General features: G+C 47.4%; 1 long non-coding RNA gene across 1 annotated transcript; it reads right to left on the bottom strand.

The window, feature by feature from the left end:
- Nucleotides 1-3,129: 3,129 nt before the first annotated feature.
- On the bottom strand, nucleotides 3,130-18,376 carry LOC140913918 (uncharacterized). Its single transcript, XR_012159696.1, has 3 exons — nucleotides 18,222-18,376; nucleotides 5,102-5,221; nucleotides 3,130-3,454 (listed from the first exon to the last, which is right to left on the bottom strand). It is a non-coding gene; the product is annotated as an uncharacterized LOC140913918 (long non-coding RNA).
- Between the last annotated feature and the right edge of the window lie 152 nt (nucleotides 18,377-18,528).

Genomic DNA, 18,528 nt, shown 5'->3' with positions numbered 1-18,528 from the left:
AAAACCTTTTGTAGTGATAAACACCCATTTTTTCATGGTCTGTGTGTATAAAAACATCTTCTGTATTTTTCACAGTATGCATCCGATGAAGTGAGCTGTAGCTCACGAAAGCTCATGCTCAAATAAATTGGTTAGTCTCTAAGGTGCCACAAGTACTCCTTTTCTTTTTGCGAATACAGACTAACACGGCTGTTACTCTGAAACCTGTTAAATAGTTTTGGATGTTTTTCTACATTTTCAAATATATTGATTTCTATTAACACAGATTACAAAGTATACAGTGCTCACTTTATATTGTCTTTTATTAAAAATATTTGCACTGTAAAAATGATAAACGAAAGAAATAGTATTTTTCAATTCACCTCATACAAGTACTGTAGTGCAATATCTTTATAATGAAAGTTGAACTTACAAATATAGAATTATGTACCAAAAAAATAACTGCATTCAAAAATAAAACAATGTAAAACTTTAGACTGCAAATTGTAACCAGACTTGTTTGTCCTAATTCTAATGCGTTAGTGCTGGTTAAGTGAAAGAATAGGTTGAGATGGTATCTTTTGTGTAAATGTAAGGGAGTTGTAAAAGGCTGTAAAGTGGTTTCTAACCTGCGCACATGTGGTGTGATATCATTTCTGAGGAGTTGCTAAGTGTGTGAGTATATGCCAGGGTCTGGAACCTCCTGAATCTGATACTGCCAAGGGCTAGGGTGAGTGTGCACATTGAGACATTGCTCAGATTGGGTAGAGGGAAAGTGGCATGGGCAACCTTCTTTCTTTTTGTCCTGTAATAGTGTTAGATGCAATTCTGTGGGTAAAAGTGAACGGGTTGCAAAAGGAGGTGAAGAGGTTGTACATTTCACTGGCTGCAGGGTTGACAGAGTAAAGGTATAGGTTACTGGGGCATTGCTGAAAGAAGGTAGAGTTCAGGTTGCCACGTTAGTGTATTTACTGGCATTCAGAAGTTTGAGGGAAGTCATCTGAAGTGTTCTTCTTTTGAGTGATTGCTCATGTGTATTCCACAATAGGTGTGCGTGCTTGCCATGTGCACCGGTGCCGGAAGTTTTTCCCCTAGCAGTACCTATAGGGGAAGAGTGCCCCTAGTAACCCCTGGAGTGGCGCCTGCCGGGTGCAGTATAAGGGGAGATGCGCGCTCCCCCCACCCTCAGTTCCTTCTTGCCGCCAGTGAAGGTGTGTCGGAACTGCTCTGCTCCAGCTTTGCTGTAGCTCGTCCCTAGAACTGTTCGTTCATTCACTGTTAGTACCTGTAGTTAGTTAGCTGTTTAGTTAGTTTAGTCAGTCAGTGAGCCCAGGCCAGGGCATGCGCCGCACCCTGGGGTTTAAGTCGTGCGGCTCTTGTAGGCACTCTGTGCCAAGAAGTGACCCGCATGCAGACTGTTTGCGCTGTTTGGGAGAAACCCATATCAGCGAAAGGTGCAAGATTTGTAAGTCATTTAAGCCTTGGACCAAAAGAGAAAGGGACATTATGCTCCGGGCCATCCTGATGGCATCAGCACTGACCCCAACTTCGGCACGCCACTCCAAACCAGTACCCGGCACCGCGGTGTCGGTATGCGGCGACCCTCCGGTGCCATCGAGCAGTCTGCACCGCTCCCTCTTCACGGGGCACACCAAGAGGGCCAGGAAGACTCCCTCTTTGCAGCAGCACCAAGGGAAATCTGGGACAGAGGCTAGACCCATGTCGGGCAGTCCTCAATCCCCACCAGGCCCCAGGCCTCCAACTCACTGTGAGCGGAGTAGCCCGGCCCCTTCGGAACAGGCCTCTCTGGATGTCTGGATGCCTTCCACACCTGAAGCCCTTTAGGCGGCCCAGGACATTATGTCCATGCCGGTGCCAGGAGCGCCGCTGATGTCGGCCCCATGCTTCAGAGGCAAGCCACCACTGGGATCTCCGTAGTTGCCTCCAGCTCAGTCGAGGGACGGTTCCTGACGCCGTTCACCGCCCAGCAACCACTTGAGGCAGAGTCTATGTGGATCGCCCTCAATGCCGACCAGACTGTCTGGATGGGTTCCACCCAGCTGGGACTCTCAGCGCCACTTGTCCTCAAGGAGCGATTATCGACAGGACCGCAGCAGGTGCTGCCAACTCGTCTTGGAGGGGGTACCGCAGTCGGTCATGGCATGGTCGTTGACGCCGTTGCCGCTCGGACTTCTGCTCCAAGTCTCCGCCAAGACATCGCAGCCCCGGGTGTCGATCGCCGGCGTCTCGCCGGCGCAGGTCCACCCGTCGAGGCCATTCGCGGACTAGCTGCTACCGGTACCAATCCTCCACGTCCAGATCGCGGTCCCGTGGCTGACGTCGATCCTGGCACTGCTGCTCCTCCTGGTCCAGAGGCAGCAGCAGAAGATCGTACACCAGCCCAGCCTCCATTCGTAGCCGCCTTCCAATGGGCCAGGCCAGCCAAGCTGAACAGCCGGCCCCACCAGTGCCACAGCAGGTGCAGTGGTACCAAGCATCGTGGCCGGCCCAATGTTACCACTGGGCACCGTGGCCTCCGGTGCAGCCCCTGGTGGGGGCTCGCTCAGTGGCCAGAGCTTTGGAAGCACCATCAGCCTCCCTCTCCAGACCCCCAAGGAAGGAGTGGGTGGGACATGCATCCTCTGCTTCATTCCCGGAGTCCGACAAGGTGGTGGCCCTCTGGTGCCGGCTGATACCCACAGCACCACACCAGCCTCCTCGCCCTGCCCGGAGGAGGCGATTGTGGTCCCGCTGCCCTCTGCCCCACAGGAGGACTTCAGGGCCCATCAAGAACTCCTAAAGAGGGTGGCAGCAAGCCTCCACCTCCAGGCAGAGGAGGTGGAGGAGCCCTCAGACTCCCTGTTTAACATGCTGTCCTCGTCAGCACCGGGAGGGGTGGCCTTGCCTCTCCATGAAGGGGTGGCTAAAATTTCAAACGTCCTGTGGCAGACACTGGCCTCATTGGCCCCTATCTCTAAGAAGGCGGAACGCAAGAACTTCGTACCCACCAAGGGACATGAATACTTGTATACCCACCCATCCCCCAACTCTCTGGTGGTCAAGTCGGTCAACCACAGGGAACGGCAGGGTCAACCGGCAGGGTCAACCCCAAAGAATAAAGGCTCTCAGAGACTGGACTCTTTCGGAAGGAAAATTTATTCGTCTTCGAGCTTCCAGTTCCGAGTGGCAAATTATCAGGCTCTCCGGGGCCAGTACGAATTCAATCTGTGGGGCTTCCTGCCCAAGTTTGAGGACTCCCTCTAGGAGCGTGATAGAAAGGAGTTCAAGGCACACGTGGAGGAGTGGGCAGCAACTGCTAGGGCGTCCCTGCAGGCAGCCTCAGATGCTGCAGATACGGCTGCATGATCCATGGCCTCCGCGATGCCCATGAGATGGGTGTCATGGCTCCTGCTCTCTGGGCATTCCAGCGAGGCACAGTCCTCCCATGCAGGATCTCCCGTCTGACGGGAAAGCCCTGTTTGCGGAGGAGACAGATACAAGGCTGCACGGCACGAAAGACTCCCGCACGACCCTCCAGACTTTGGGCCTATATGTACTGCCCCGGCAAGACCTAAGTTCAAGCCACAGCAGACTCCTGCCCAGGCCACCCTCCCGAAGTATGAGGCCGCCCACAAGAAACAGCGGGACTATAAGACGCCTTCAGAGAGTGTCTCGGCCGGCCCCCCAGCCTGGCTCCTCTAAAGACAAGCAAGCGGGGAAAAGGCGCTTTTGATGGGCTACTCGGGGGCACCCCGACAGTCCTCATCAGGGATCCACCCTCAATAAAGCTCCACTTCTCCAATCGGTCGTGTGCTTTCCTCCTGGAATGGTCGCGGCTAACCTCGGACCAATGGGTCCTCAACACCATCTCCCGGGGTTACACCCTCCAGTTGACTTCCTTGCCGCCCAACCACCCCCTGCCTCCATCCCTGTGGGGGGACCCCTCGCATGAGGCTCTGCTCGAGCAGGAGGTGGGGCGGCTCCTAGGACTAGGAGCGGTAGAGGCGGTGCCCAAGGAATTCGTGGGCAAGGAGTATTACTCCCGATACTTCCTCATCCCGAAGGCCAAAGGGGGGCTGTCATAAAGCTACAGCTAAGGGTAGCATAAAATCCCTCCTTTACCTGTCAAGAGTTAAGAAGCTCAGATAATCTGGTTCGCACCTGACCAAAAGGACCAATAAGGGGAGAAGATGCTTTTAAATCTGTGGGGGGAAGGTTTTTGTTTTGTGTTTCTTTGTGTTCTCTCCAGAGACAAAAAGAAAGACCAAGCAAGTAATCCTAGCTCCTATTGAATGATACATCTAAACTTATAGAAATAGTAAGTAATAGCAAGGAAATGCATTAGAGTATCTTTTGTTTTAGCTTGTGAATTTTTCTTGTGCTTAAGAGGGAGGTTTATCCCTGTTTTTTGTAAATTTGAAGCTTTGCCTAGAGGGGAATCCTCTGTTTTAAATCTTATTACTCTGTAAAATTACCTTCCATCCTGATTTTACAGAGGTGTTTCTTTTTACTTTTTTTTTTTCTTTATAATAAAGTTCTGGGTTGTTTTGTTTAAGAATCTGATTGGTTTTTAGTGTCCTAAAAACCCCATGGTCTGGTCTGTGCTTACCTGGTTTACCTATTTGGTTGGTAGATTATTTTCAAGCCTCCTCAGGAAAGGGGGTGAAAGGGCTTGGGGGGAGATTTTAGGAAAACAGAAACTCCAAGTGGTCCTTTTCCTGAATCTTTCTCTAACTCACTTGGTGGTAGCAGCAGTACCCATCCTTGGACAAAGAAGGATTTATGCCTTGGGGAAGTTTTTAACCTAAGCTGCTAGAAATAAGCCTAGGGGGTCTTTTATGCAGGTCACCACATCTGTACCTCAGAGTGGTACCTGACAGGGGCTCAGACCCATTCTGGACCTGTGAGGTCTGAACCAGTACATGGTGAAACTCAAGATCCGCATAGTTTCCCTGGCTTCCATCATCCCCTCCCTGGATACCGGAGACTGGTATGCTGCCCTCGATCTGCAGGATGTATACTTCCACATCCACATATTCGAGGGGCACAGGCTCACTACCAATTCATGGTCTGTCCACTGCCCCCGGTGTTTACGAAATGCATAACAGTGGTAGCGGCCTACCTCAGACGCCCGGGGGTCCAGATTTTTCCCTATCTGGATGATTGGCTGGTTAAGGGTACCTCCTGGTCACAGGTGAGGGATCATGTGGCGCTCCTACTGTCCACGTGCACTGCCTTGGACCTGTTGGTAAACAGCACCAAATCCACATTAGTCCCGGTCGAATGCATAGAGTTTATTGGGGCACTCCTGGACACAGCGTGGGCCACAGCCTCTTTCCTGCCAGGCAGATTCGAGACCCTGAAAGGTCTCATCGACTCTGTGACAACAGCCAGGGTTTGCCTGCAGCTCTTGGGTCACATGTCGGCGTGCATGTACGTGGTGCATCACACCAGACTCGGGATGAGGCCCCTCCAACTCTGGTTGGCCTCTAAGTTTTCCCAGGCTACGGACAGGATGGACAAGGTCCTCACCATGCCGGACTCTGATCACCTCCTTACGGTGGTGGTCCGACCCCAAACAACATGCTCCAAGGGGTCCTGTTCAGGGACAGGGCCCCATTGTTGGAGCTGGTGTCAGATGCATCAGACCTGCGGGGGGGCTCATGTGGGGAACTTTCAGACCCAAGGCCTGTGGTCGGCCCAAGACCTGACCCTACATATAAATGTCAAGAAACTTAGGGCGGTGCGGCTGGTATGGCCTTCCACTCGCACCTGGAGGATCCTCAAGGACAACATGGCCTCAATGTTCTATATTAACAGGCGAGGCAGGGCCCGATCTTCTGCCCTCTGCCATGAAGCCCTCAGGCTGTGGGACTTCTGTATTGCCCACGCTATCCACCTGAGGGCCTTCCACCTGCTGGGCGCCTGGAACAAGAGAGTGGATCGCTTGAGCAGGGATTTTTTCCTTGCAACACGAGTGGTCCCTCTACCTGGAAGTTGCCCACCGGCTCTTCCAAAAGTGGGGAACTCTCCAGGTGGACTTATTCATGACTCGGCAGAACTAGCAATGTCCCCGGTTCTGCTCCGGGGCTGGCCTGGGGAGGGGCGCTATCTCCAATGCCTTTATCCTGTCCTGATCAGGCCTGCTTCTCTACGCCTCTCCCCCACCCCCAATTCCCTCTAATCAGCAGGGTCCCGGAGAAGATAAAGAGGGACAAGGCCCGGGTCATCCTGATTGCCCCGGCGTGGTCCAGGCAACGTTGGTACGGGACCCTCACGGGCCAAGCGGTAGCTCCGCCATGGCCGTTGACGCTCCGCCCGGACTGCTCTCTCAGGACTAGGGCCGCCTCCTCCATCCCAACCTAGTGGCTATTCACCTCACAGAGTGGCTGCTCAGTGGTTAGGCAGAGAGGAGAGGACGTGCTCAGAACAGGTTCAGCGCGTCCTCCTTGAAAGTAGACAGCCCTCCACTCTCTGCGCTTATTTGGCAAAGTGCCCCGTTTTTCTAGATGGGTGGCGGACCATGGTGTCTCTCCCATGACCGCCCTGATCCAGCTTATTCTTGACTACTTCTGTCAGGGTTCCCTCCCCACTCTGAACTCTAGGGTACGGATGTGGGGACCCGCATGAAAGACCCCCTAAGCTTTTTTCTACCAGCTTAGGTTAAAAACTTCCCCAAGGCACAGATTCTTCCTTGTCCTTAGAACGGTATCGCTGCCACCACCAAGTGATTTAGACAAAGATTTAGGAAAAGGACCATTGGGCGTTCCTGTTCTCCCCCAAATATCACCCCAAGCCCCTTCACCCGCTTTCCTGGGGAGGCTTGAGAGTAAACAAGGTGAGCACAGACCAGACCCTTAGGTTTTTAGCACACTAAAAACCCCAATCAGATTCTTAAAAACAGAACTTTTATTATAAAGAAAAAAAAAAGTAAAAGAAACACCTCTGTAAAATCAGGATGGAAGGTAATTTTACAGAGTAATAAGATTTAAAACAGAGGATTCCCCTCTAGGTAAAGCTTCAAATTTACAAAAAACAGGGATAAACCTCCCTCTTAGCTTGTGAATTTTCCTTGTGCTAAAACAAAAGATACTCTAATGCATTTCCTTGCTATTACTTACTATTTCTGTAAGTTTAGATGTATCATTCAGTAGGAGCTAGATTACTTGCTTGGTCTCTCTCTTTATCGCTGGAGAGAACACAAAGAAACACAAAACAAAAACCTTCCCCCACAGATTTGAAAGTATCTTCTCCCCTTATTGGTCCTTTGGGTCAGGTGCCAACCAGGTTATCTGAGCTTCTTAACTCTTGACAGGTAAAGGAGGGATTTTATGCTACCCTTAGCTGTATGTTTATGACAACCTTCTCCACCTGAGAGCCCAGGGACTGGCGCCTTCGTCAGTCAAGGTACACCTGGCAGCCATATTGGCTTTCCATCCGCCGGTGCTGGGGCCCATGGTATTTTCCCATGCTATGACTGGCCAGTTCCTCAAGGGGTTGGACTGTCTTTTCCCATATTCTAGACCCCCTGTCCCACACTGGAACCTGAACGTGGTGTTGGCTTGTCTCACAGGGCCCCGTTTTGAACCATTGGCCATGTGCTTCTGGTCTCACCACTCATGGAAGGTGGCCTTCCTGGTTTCAATCACGTCAGCCAGGCAAGTCTTGGAGCTCAGGGCCCTGACCTCCGAGCCGCCGTACACGGTTTTTCATAAAGATAAGGGCCAACTCGGCCCACAGCCCGCTTTCCTCCCGAAGGTGGTCTCCACTTACTACGTGGGTCAGGACATTTTTGTACCTGTCCTCTGCCCCAAGTCCCACACATCCAGTGAGGAGCATCATCTCCACACGCTCAATGTGCGACGGGCTCTGGCTTTCTACCTCAAGTGGACTAAGCAGTTCAAAGTCCTCACCACTGTTCATTGCCTCGGCTGAGTGCGCAAGGGCCAGCCGATTTCCACTCAGTGGCTTTCCAATCGGATCACTTCATGCATCCGCTCTTGCTATTGTTGGATCATATTTAAAATGAGTAACTGTATTTTCTGCTACAGGGCTCAACATACCACCAAGCAACCTTAACTCTGCATAAATGTAGGTTTATTGCATTGAATTTCCCAGTTTTTTGGAAAAAGAAAAGATATGTTAGTAGTTATTCAGATAGTTCTACATATCATATCCTACCCTTAGCATACAGAGCCAGCCAGCCTCCTCCCCACAGCATCAGCTGGGCTGCATTAGCACCAGCCCTGCTTTGGCACATGGCCCCAGCCATAGTCCTGACCCATTCACTAGGCCTCCATCCTGGCCCCCTCTCCACAATGGTACCCAGCACCCCAGAGTAAGAAAGGAACACAACTCCCTAAAGTCTTCATTCCCTGGTACACAAACATTTTATTGCCATTCCTCCCTCCCCACCCATAACCCATCTCACATGCAGAGTCTGGAGCAAAGGAAAGCTATGTTACAGTGGAATAGTCTTCCTGATCATATTTCAGAATGGCTGGAGGGTGGAATTTGTTGCAGGGCCAGTGAGTGGAATCAGACCCTATTTCTGTTCCAAAATACTGTCAATTTTATGTTTGAGAGAAAGATCATCTGACCCTTAGCCAATGGATGTACCCCAACTTTAAGAAACAGTGAAGGTGTCAGTGCTTGTAATCTTTCTATAAGTACAGTATTACATAGTACACATTTTCTGCTCAGCCATGAACAGAACAATAGCCTGACTAATGTTCTTCTAGAGCTTATTCATTATAGGCACCGACTTCATGGGTGCTCCGGGGCTGGAGCACTCACAGGGAAAAATTAGTAGGTGCTCTGCAACCACTGGCAACCAAGCTCCCTCCCACCCTACCTCCTCCTCCTTCTTTCCCCCCACCCAGCGCGTTGTGTCCCCTGCTCCTCCGCCTACCTCCCAGCGTTCCCCACCTGGCCACTGCCAAACAGCTGTTTGGCAGCATTTTAGCATGCTCCTGGAGGGGGAGGAGCAGGAACGTGGTACGCTCGGGGAGGAGGCAGGGAAGCGGCAGGGCCGGAGTGGGGATTTGGGCAGGGAGTTGGAATAGGGGCAGGGAGGGGGCAGAGTTCGGCGGGGACTTTGGGGAAGGGGTTGGAATGGGGGCAGGGCAGGGCCTCATGGAAAGGGTGGAGTGGAGGCAGGATCAGGGGCAGAGGCAAGGTTGAGCACCCAGGGGAAAGCAGGGAAGTCAGCGCCTATGTTATTAATAGCTTTCAAAGTGCTGCTGTACCAGTTATTCAGATGCTCAGCCAAATCAGAGAAGACTATCCCAGTGTCTTGGACACACATCTCTGATGTGGTCCAAATCTGCTTCTATACATTGTAGGAGATGTACACCAGGAATAAGTGTGATGCTTTCTGGGTGTACCCAGGGTTGTGTGGCACCTCACTACCATCTGCCTTTAGCTTGAGGAGACTGTGCCAGCTAGGGGTCAGCTCCCCAACTCCACCAGCCATGGCCAACACAAGCACTCCTCTGTAGGCCTTGCAGACACCACTGTCACTCCAAGTTAGGATGAGCACAGGTCCAACCCTTGTCCTCTGAGCATCTCCCTAATAGTATCCAGCACCTGGTCCACTGAATGCTCGCAGTATTCAGAATTACTACTTCCAAAGCAACAGTACACCCCAGCTTATCAGTTCTACCTCAGAGGAGCGCTCTGCTTACTCATAGGACTTAGATAAGCTGACCGTGAAATCAAGTATAAGTTTATTTAACAAGCTATAGAGATTCAAGAATTTTTGGAAGCAAATGGCTACATATAAAATAAAATCATAAGCATTCTAGAGCCAAGACTTTAGAAGATATGAGAGTAGTTTGTTGAACGCTGCTCACCCAAAATCCATGTAGCACTTTACAGCAAGTCTGGCTATTATTATTTGGCATATGCAATCCGGTCTGGCCAAGCCACAGCGTTCTTATCAACAGTGTTCAAGGCACAAAGACCTCCAGGAAATTGAGTCATTTTGCAGTCCTCAACTGTGTGTGTCATGGTTTGTGGCTGCCCACATTGACCTATGGACTGTCTCTAAAATGCCACCGAAATTCTGCTGCAGCACAAATTCCATGTCCGGTACAAAACTGGTTAAGAAGGCTCCATTGCCTTCATGGTGAATCAAACCTGGGTTGACATTGAGTGGGGTCCGAGAGAGAATTTGTAGCTTTCTTGACAGACCATGAAGCTTGCCATGCATACTCTACTGTAAATCCCTCACCCGGTAAACTTATCCACAGCAGGTGCCATGAGGGCAGATGACCATGTGGTGGATTAAACAAGTCTTTAGTTAATGGTGGATGTGGCATATTGCGCAATTTCGTCACAAGGTTTGCTACGTTTTACTCCATGCGAACAGTGGGTGGAGCAATATTGCAGGTGTAGAACTGATCAATGAAATTGTTTTTAATTGTTCACTTTATTAATATAACTTCATAAGCAAAGTTCTATGAATGAAACAACATTCATTCATAAAACCGGTTACCCCAATAACTGGCTAATTGAGTTTCACTTTCAATCCAATTGCTGCTTAAATCGCTGAAACATGCACTGTTACAACATTCTAACTTCTGCTCCTGTTTGTCATTTATTATACTTGTCTTTATTGGAACGTCTGTTCCCTGTTTGCCATTCCTTACACTTGTCCATATTGTAACTCAAACTCCATTTTCACTTGTCCCAAACTCCATTTTGTAAAAGCTTGCTGCAACCTTCATTTTTACAAAACCCTGCTGTAATCTTATTAGTTTAGTTTAGATGTGTGAATGAGGTCTGGATGGATAATGGAATCAACCTCCAGCCCCAGCCTGTCCTGATGAAATAAAGTGTAAACACCAACAGCTGAAGATGCAGACAACAGCCCTGACAAAGCAAGAAGAGTCCACCCTAAAAAAGAAAAGAACAAAAGTACAACTGAAGAAAGTACAAAGAAAAGAAAAGAACAAAAGTACAACAAAGCCAGGTCCTACGCTGAAAGTCACGTCTGCAATTGACGGGTGATCAATCACACCGAACCCAGAGGCAGCGTGACACAGCGAGACATCTAGACTCTGGATTCAAACTAAAGCCTACAAAAAGGATGGGGTGAGAGGGAAGACTTTGGAGGGTAACATTCTGCTGCCAACATGGAAGGGCATCAGTGGATGCCCAATAGAGACCCAGCCCCTCCTTGTGCTTGGCTTTCCTGGCCAGTTAGCCGCCACAAGCTACGAACCCAAGCCACGAACTCAAGCTACATTCAGGACTGGTAACTCTACAGCAGCTGCAGAACATTTGGGGGTGTGTGTGTGTGTGTGTATACATAGGTATTAGATATTAGTTATTGGTCTTAAATCAAATTGTGTTATTATAATAAACATAACACCTTGTCTTGTCCCCTGAAACGATCCTGAGCAGTTTTGTCTGTATAACACAGGGAACCAATAACCATGGAAGACCAGTAGATTTAAGTGTGCCTGAAATAAGACGTATGGTGGAATTAAGTTGATCATCCTTGTGTGAGATCAGTCAGTCCACACTGGACTGCAGTACTCCGCTGCTGAGTAACAAAGTGCCACGTATGAGGTGCGCAATGTTTGGGCATTGGAACTCCATGTCATTCTGGCCAGTTTATCGAGCTACTTGTTGAATGTTTTGATCTCACTTGCCGTCTTAAAGATGGTCACAATATATGTGAGTTCTATCTTGCTATGACCCTCCTCAATGTCAGTTTGCCTCCTCTATGATGGACCCCGTGTATCTTCTCTGTCCCCACATCCACTTCACCCACCCACAATGTCCTCTGTCTCTGGCTGCTCTGCATCTGCTATAACAAAAATTTTGGTTAGACTGGCTGCTGACTATTCTGCTATGTTCACAAGTAAATCTCCCCATACACTATCTTGTATTATGTCATACATATAAAGGGAAGGGTAACCACCTTTCTGTCTACAGTGCTATAAAATCCCTCCTGGCCAGAGGCAACATCCTTTCACCTGTAAAGGGTTAAGAAGCTAAGATAACCTCACTGGCACCTGACCCAAAAGGACCAATGAGGGGACAAGATACTTTCAAATCTGGAGAGGGGGAAAAGGGCTTTTGTCTGTCTGTGTGATACCTTTGCCGGGAACAGATCAAGGATGCAACCCCTCCAACTCCTGTAAAGTTAGTAAGTAATCTAGCTGGAAAATGTGTTAGGTTTTCTTTGTTTTGGCTTGTAAATTCACTGTGCTGGAGGGAATGTGTATTCCTGTTTTTGTGTTTTTTTAACTTAAGGTTTTGCCTAGAGGGATTCTCTGTGTTTTGAATCTGATTACCCTGTAAAGTATTTACCATCCTGATTTTACAGAGGTGATTCTTTTACCTTTTTTTTAAATAAAATTCTTCTTTTAAGAACCTGATTGATTTTTCATTGTTCTTAAGATCCAAGGGTTTGGGTCTGTGTTCATCTGTACCAATTGGTGAGGATATTGTTATCAAACCTTCCCCAGGAAAGGGGGTGTAGGGCTTGGGGGGATATTTTGGGAGAATAGGACTCCAAGTGGTCCTTTCCCTGTTCTTTGTCTAAATCACTTGGTGGTGGCAGCATACTGTTCAAGGACAAGGCAAAGTTTGTACCTTGGGGAAGTTTTTAACCTAAGCTTGTAAAAATAAGCTTAGGGGGTCTTTCATGCGGGTCCCCACATCTGTACCCTAGAGTTCAGAGTGGGGAGGGAACCCTGACATATTGTAAGAAACAACTTCTAGCAAGCAACATGCATTATTAAATTATACAGGTGTACGAAGGTTCACCCTACAAACAACAGAGGTGGAGTGTTCATTGGGGCAATGGCATTGGCACATTCCCTCAAACTACCCAGGAAAGCATAAAGTGGATGAATAGAAACCCTCTCATATGTTTTCTTTATTGATGCATGCGTGATGTAATCTTTCCAGACTGCACATTTGTGCAAGTAAAGAAATGAATATGTTCTTAATTTCTCAATTTGGGTCCCTCAAAGATTTAGTAAGTGCCATGCACTACCTTGGATAAAACTCAACAGATTGAAACCATTTTAACTCACATCACATCAAAAGTTTGAGCTGTAACTGCACACACAAAAAACACCTGCAAACTTTTTTGAAAATGGCTATTTGGCGGTGGTGACTTATATCGCTGCAACCCATAGCCAAATGAACCTAAATTTGGATAACTAACCTTACCCTGCATCCTCCCGAAGCACACCAAATTTCAGAGGAATCCAACTAAGCATGTCAATTGTAGGGGACTTAGGTCAACATTTAAAGAGAAGTCATGACACCACCTTAACTATAATGATGCCATCACATCACTGTCATTGAAATATTTTTGTGATGCAAGTATCTTAGTCTCAGTCAGACTACCGTACACCTTCACCACCCCATAATAAAAAAAAAAAAACTTCCACATCTACTAGGAAAAAATGCTTCATATATAACTTTACCTATCCTAATGGATTAATGTCTATGGATTTTTTTTTTTTGTTGATTATTGTGTATGGTAAAATTGACATTTACAGACATTTACCAATGATCTAAGCCTACCTAACAGTAAGGTTCCAGACCTGTTTTTTCAGGGATAGTCCCTAGCATGTGGTAGAGGTGTATCCTGTTAATGCTTCTAGTTATCCTTGTGACAAGGTGGGTGAGGTAGTATCTTTTATTGGACCAATTTCTGGTGGTGAGAGAGACAAGCTTTCGACCTGACACAGAGCTCTTCTTCAGGACTGGGAAACTAACTCAAAAGGTCACTGCTAAATACAAGATTTGAACAGATTGTTTAGCATAAGTAGTTAGCACATATTTCAAGGTGAAATGGCATGTTAACTTCCCTCCAGTCATAAAGAGGAAAGGAAGGGGGAGGGGGACAGCTAGGGGGGTTGTCAGTGAGTTACAAAGTACACCGGACCCATGCTAGAATGTGGGGTTCGGGATCCAGGTGCGGTACCGCGTTAACACATGGACTGCTTTACCATGGATCCCACTTTAAATATTTAAATTTGGGATCCATTGCCGCGACCACGCTATATGCGAATCCGCGTCCAGCGATGCACGCTCTAGCTAGGGTCCGCTGTATTGTAATCCATAAATCCAGTGTCTTAAGACCACGATTTTTAGTGTCTAGCAAAGTTATGAACTTAAGATCCCAGGTTCACCTTTTGAAAGTGTTGTACAGGTTTCCCTTGAGGATGAGAACTGACAGGTCAGATATAGAGTGATTGCTTTGTGAAAAGTGTTCACCCAAGGGTGAGATGGTGTTTTTGTCTTTTATCATTTTCCCGGGTGAGCTCATTCAAAAGCATAGTGATTGTCTGGTTTCACCCACACAGTTGTTTTTGGGGCATTTAGTGCACTGGATGAGATCCACCACATGTTGTGACAGGCATGTGTAGGACCCATGGATCTTGAAAGGAGCGTTGGGGTAGGGGGCGAGGGGCACAGAATGTTGGTCATTGTAGTAGTGGAGATATGTCTGCAAGTTTTGCATCTGTTGTTCTGGCAGGGTCTGGTGCCGCTTTAAGTTGATGCGTCCTGATCTGTGGGGAGTTTGCTTCTGATGATGAGCATGGAGAGTTGGGAGGTTGTTTGAAGGCCAGAGGCGGGGGTTCAAGACAGATTTCTCTCAGGATGGAGTCCCCATTCAGTCTGGGTTGTAGTTTGATACCCTGTATGGGTTCCAGCGTGGCATGGTAGGTGACAACTGTCTTGTTCGGGCTGCCATCTATTCATCTTAGAATGAGTTTCTTCTATTTATGTTCACCTGTGTGGTGAGGGGGAAGCTGTATGGATGGCAAATGCAGCTACTTCCCCTCAAAGCTGCCACCAGTTCCTCTGCATAAACTCAATGCTGCACATGGACTGTGGGGGAGGGGGAGTCACTGAACAGCCATTCTAAGTGGCATGTGCCTCTCCAATACTGCCCAAGTAGTGTGTCGAAAAAGATTCATTAACGTTGCTTGCAGCAGCATTTACTCTCCTTCTGTGCTCTGTGACCCCCAGCAGCGAGGTCAGAGCACAGCTGTGGCCCAGGAGGAGCCAGAGGCATGTTGAGGGGAGAGAGGAAGCTGAAAGGAACCTGGAGGGACAGTTCTTCTGCCTCTGGCAAGGGATTTTACCTGGTTTGGTCATGGTTTGCTGTGCCTCTTTGGCCTCTGCCCTTCTTTCAGGCCACAGCCCCGGCCCCTCACCTCACTGTTGCCCATCCAGAGATGCAGCAGGGGTAACAATCTGCTGGAGCAGAGGGTCCTGCAAACTGTCTATTGTCAGAGAAATCCCAGTTTGCTTACAAACTTATCTATTTAAAAAGTTTAAATTTTTTTAAAAGATTTCTTTAGCGTTGTATTTTGGATCTGAATCAGTTTCCTGGGGCTTATATCTTAAATGTGAGCAGTGTTGCTTAGCTGTAATTTGTAAGGTAAAGTCATAGTATTGGTTAAAAGAACTTCAAATCGATCTTTCAAAACTGCACACGCAAGTACTTCTATTTGCTTTGCACAAACGTTTGTGCCAATATACCTTGATTACGCAAATGTTCATGGAAAACAAATATAAAAGACGCGTGAGCATGTCCAAAGAAAACTCATTTTAAAAAATCAAGTGAATGTGAACGGCTTTTGCAATATTTGCCCAACTCTAGCTTCATCCCAGAAGAATGTGGGTGTCTTACTCCACTGCACTTACAGAAAAAGGAAGACTACTAATGGCTGTTTACTGACACCCTTGCTATTCATTGAATTAGTGATCATGCTTAGTCATGGCTTGCTGCCCCTAATTCTGTTCTTTTCGGATTTGGGAAGAGACAGTGTTGTTGGGGAGGCAGTACCAGTCAAAGGCTGTGTTTTAGGTAAGGTCAGAAGTTGGCATGTGTTTCAGTAGTTGTAACACTAACACCGTAAACCGATTTTAGTACAGCAGTTGAGGAGCTTTGGGTGTCGTTCAGGCAGAATATCACTGCAGCCTTTGTACTTCTGCCCATTAGCCTGTACAAATAACGCCCTAACTCGCTACCAACTACTTACAATATGAATAGGGCTGTCAATTAATCACAGTTAACTCATGCGATTAACTCAAAAAAATTAATCGCGATTAGAAAAATTAATCATGATTAATCACACTTATAACAATAGAATACCAATTGAAATTTATGAAATATTTTTGGATGTTTTTCTCCATTTTCAATATTGATTTCAATTACAACACAGAATATAAAGTGCACAGTGCTCACTTAATATTATTATTTTTGATTACAAATATATGCACTGTAAAAATGATAAAGAAAAGAAATAGTATTTTACAATTCACCTCATACAAGTACTGAAGTGCAGTCTCTTTATCATGAAAGTGTAACTTACAAATGCAGAATTGTTTTGGTTACATAACTGCACTCAAAAACAAAACAGTGTAAAACTTTAGAGCCTACAAGTCCACTCAGTCCTACTTCTTATTCTGACAATCGTGAAGACAAAAAAGTTTTGTTTGCATTGAGGGGAGATACTGCTGCCTGCTTCTTATTTACAATGTCACCTGAAAGTGAGAACAGGTGTTCTCATGGCACTTTTGTAGCTGGCGTGGCAAGGTATTTACATGCCAGATGTGCGAAACATTTGTATACCCTTCCATGCTTCGGCCACCATTCGAGAGGACATGCTTCCATTCTGATGATGCTCATTAAAAAAATGTGTCAATTAAATTTGTGACTGTACTCCTTGTGGGGAGAATTGTATGTCTCCTGCTCTGTTTTACCCCCATTTTGCCATATATTTCATGTTATAGCAGTCTCGGAGGATGACCCAGCACATGTTTGTTTTAAGAACACTTTCACTGCAGATTTGACAAGACACAAAGAAGGTACCAATGTGAGTTTTCTAAAAATAGCTACGGCACTCAACCCAAGGTTTAAGAATCTGAAATGCTGTCCAAAATCTGAGAGGGACAAGGTGTGGAGCATGCTTTCAGAAGACTTAAAAGAGCAACACTCTGATGCAGAAACTACAGAACCCAAACTACCAAAAAAGAAAATCAACCTTCTGTTGATGGCATCTGACTCAGATGATGAAAATGAACATGCGTCAGTCTGCACTGCTTTCGGTCGTTATCAAGCAGAACCCAGCATCAGCATGGACGCATGTCTTCTGTAATGGTGGTGTTCTCACTTTCAGGTGATGTAAACAAGAAGCAGGCAGCACTATCTCCTGCAAATTGTAACCAACCTTGTTTGTCTGAGTGATTGGCTGATCAAGAAGTAGGACTGAGTGGACTTGTAGGCTCTAAAGTTTTACACTGTTTTATTTTTCAATGCAAGTTTTTTTTGTACATAATTCTACATTTGTAAATTCAACTTTCATGATAAAGAGATTGTGCTACTGTACTTAGGTGAACTGAAAAATGCAATTTTTGTTTTACAGTGCAAATATAAAATGAGCACTGTACACTTTACATTCTGTGTTGTAACTGAAATTAATATATTTGAAAATGTAGTAAACATCCAAAAATATTTAAAATAAATGGTATTCTGCTGTTCTTTAACAGCGTGATTAATCACGATTCATTTTTTAAATTGTGCAATTAATTGTGATTGATTTTTTTAATTCCGTGACCGCCCTATATATGAATAACAACTTTTCAAACATATCTTCTTGCAAGCCCTGTATTTGTATCTACCCTAGGTTTGTAGCAGCAATAATTTTTCATATTATGACTTTTTAATGTTTTCAGTTTGCCTTTAACAAGGGCGAGCATTTATAAAATTGTGGAGCTCTTTTTAGAGGCAGGAGGCTTTTTATGGTGACAGAGGTGCAGCACCAAAAGTAAGTGGAAGGAATGTCCATTAAACTAGATCTTATGCTGCTGTATTTCTGTGGTGCCATTACCTGTTAAAAAGGTGCCTGGCGCTGAAAAAGACGCGGAGGGGCCCTAGGTCTAAAGGGCACCTGGGCTCTATGGAAAGGAGGGCCTTTGCATTGCCTTTACCAGCGAGGCGTCCAAAAGCCCCCACTCCGGGGCTGCTGTAGCTCACGAAAGCTTATGCTCTAATAAATTGGTTAGCCTCTAAGGTGCCACAAGTCCTCCTTTTCTTTTTATAAACCGTTAGTAAGAAGAGGTGGGTGGGTCCTTTTGCCGGTTTGCTTCAGTGTCACAAGCGATGGGCGGATTTTGAGGCTGGCTAATGTATGGGGCAGCAGATCCTTACGGGAAAACGGACGGGGCACCCTCAAAGAATGGGGCTCACCTACCCTCCGCCTGAAATCAGAGGCGCGACAGCCTGCGTGCAGCAGCCGGGGGCGAGCGGCGAGCAGCAGCTGGAGGGTAGAAGTACTGCTCGCCCCCGCGTCGCTGCTGCCTGCTACGCGCAAGGCACCCAGCTGCCGCGGGGGCTCAGCCGGGCGCTAGGGCTGCCCGGGGACTGCTGGCGGCACAGCCCCGCGCGCCGCGCGCGAGAGCAGCCGCCTCCCACCAGGAGAGAGGAGCGGGCGGGGCTCGCGCTGCGGCAGAACTGCGGCTGCGCCCATTCCAATTGGCCCAAGGGGAGGGGGGAGCCGC

The sequence above is a fragment of the Lepidochelys kempii genome, chromosome 6, assembly GCF_965140285.1.
Source record: "Lepidochelys kempii isolate rLepKem1 chromosome 6, rLepKem1.hap1, whole genome shotgun sequence".
Lineage (NCBI taxonomy): Eukaryota > Metazoa > Chordata > Testudines > Cheloniidae > Lepidochelys > Lepidochelys kempii.
The sequence above is the reverse complement of the archived record's forward strand: the minus strand, read 5'-3'. Positions and strand labels throughout refer to the sequence as shown.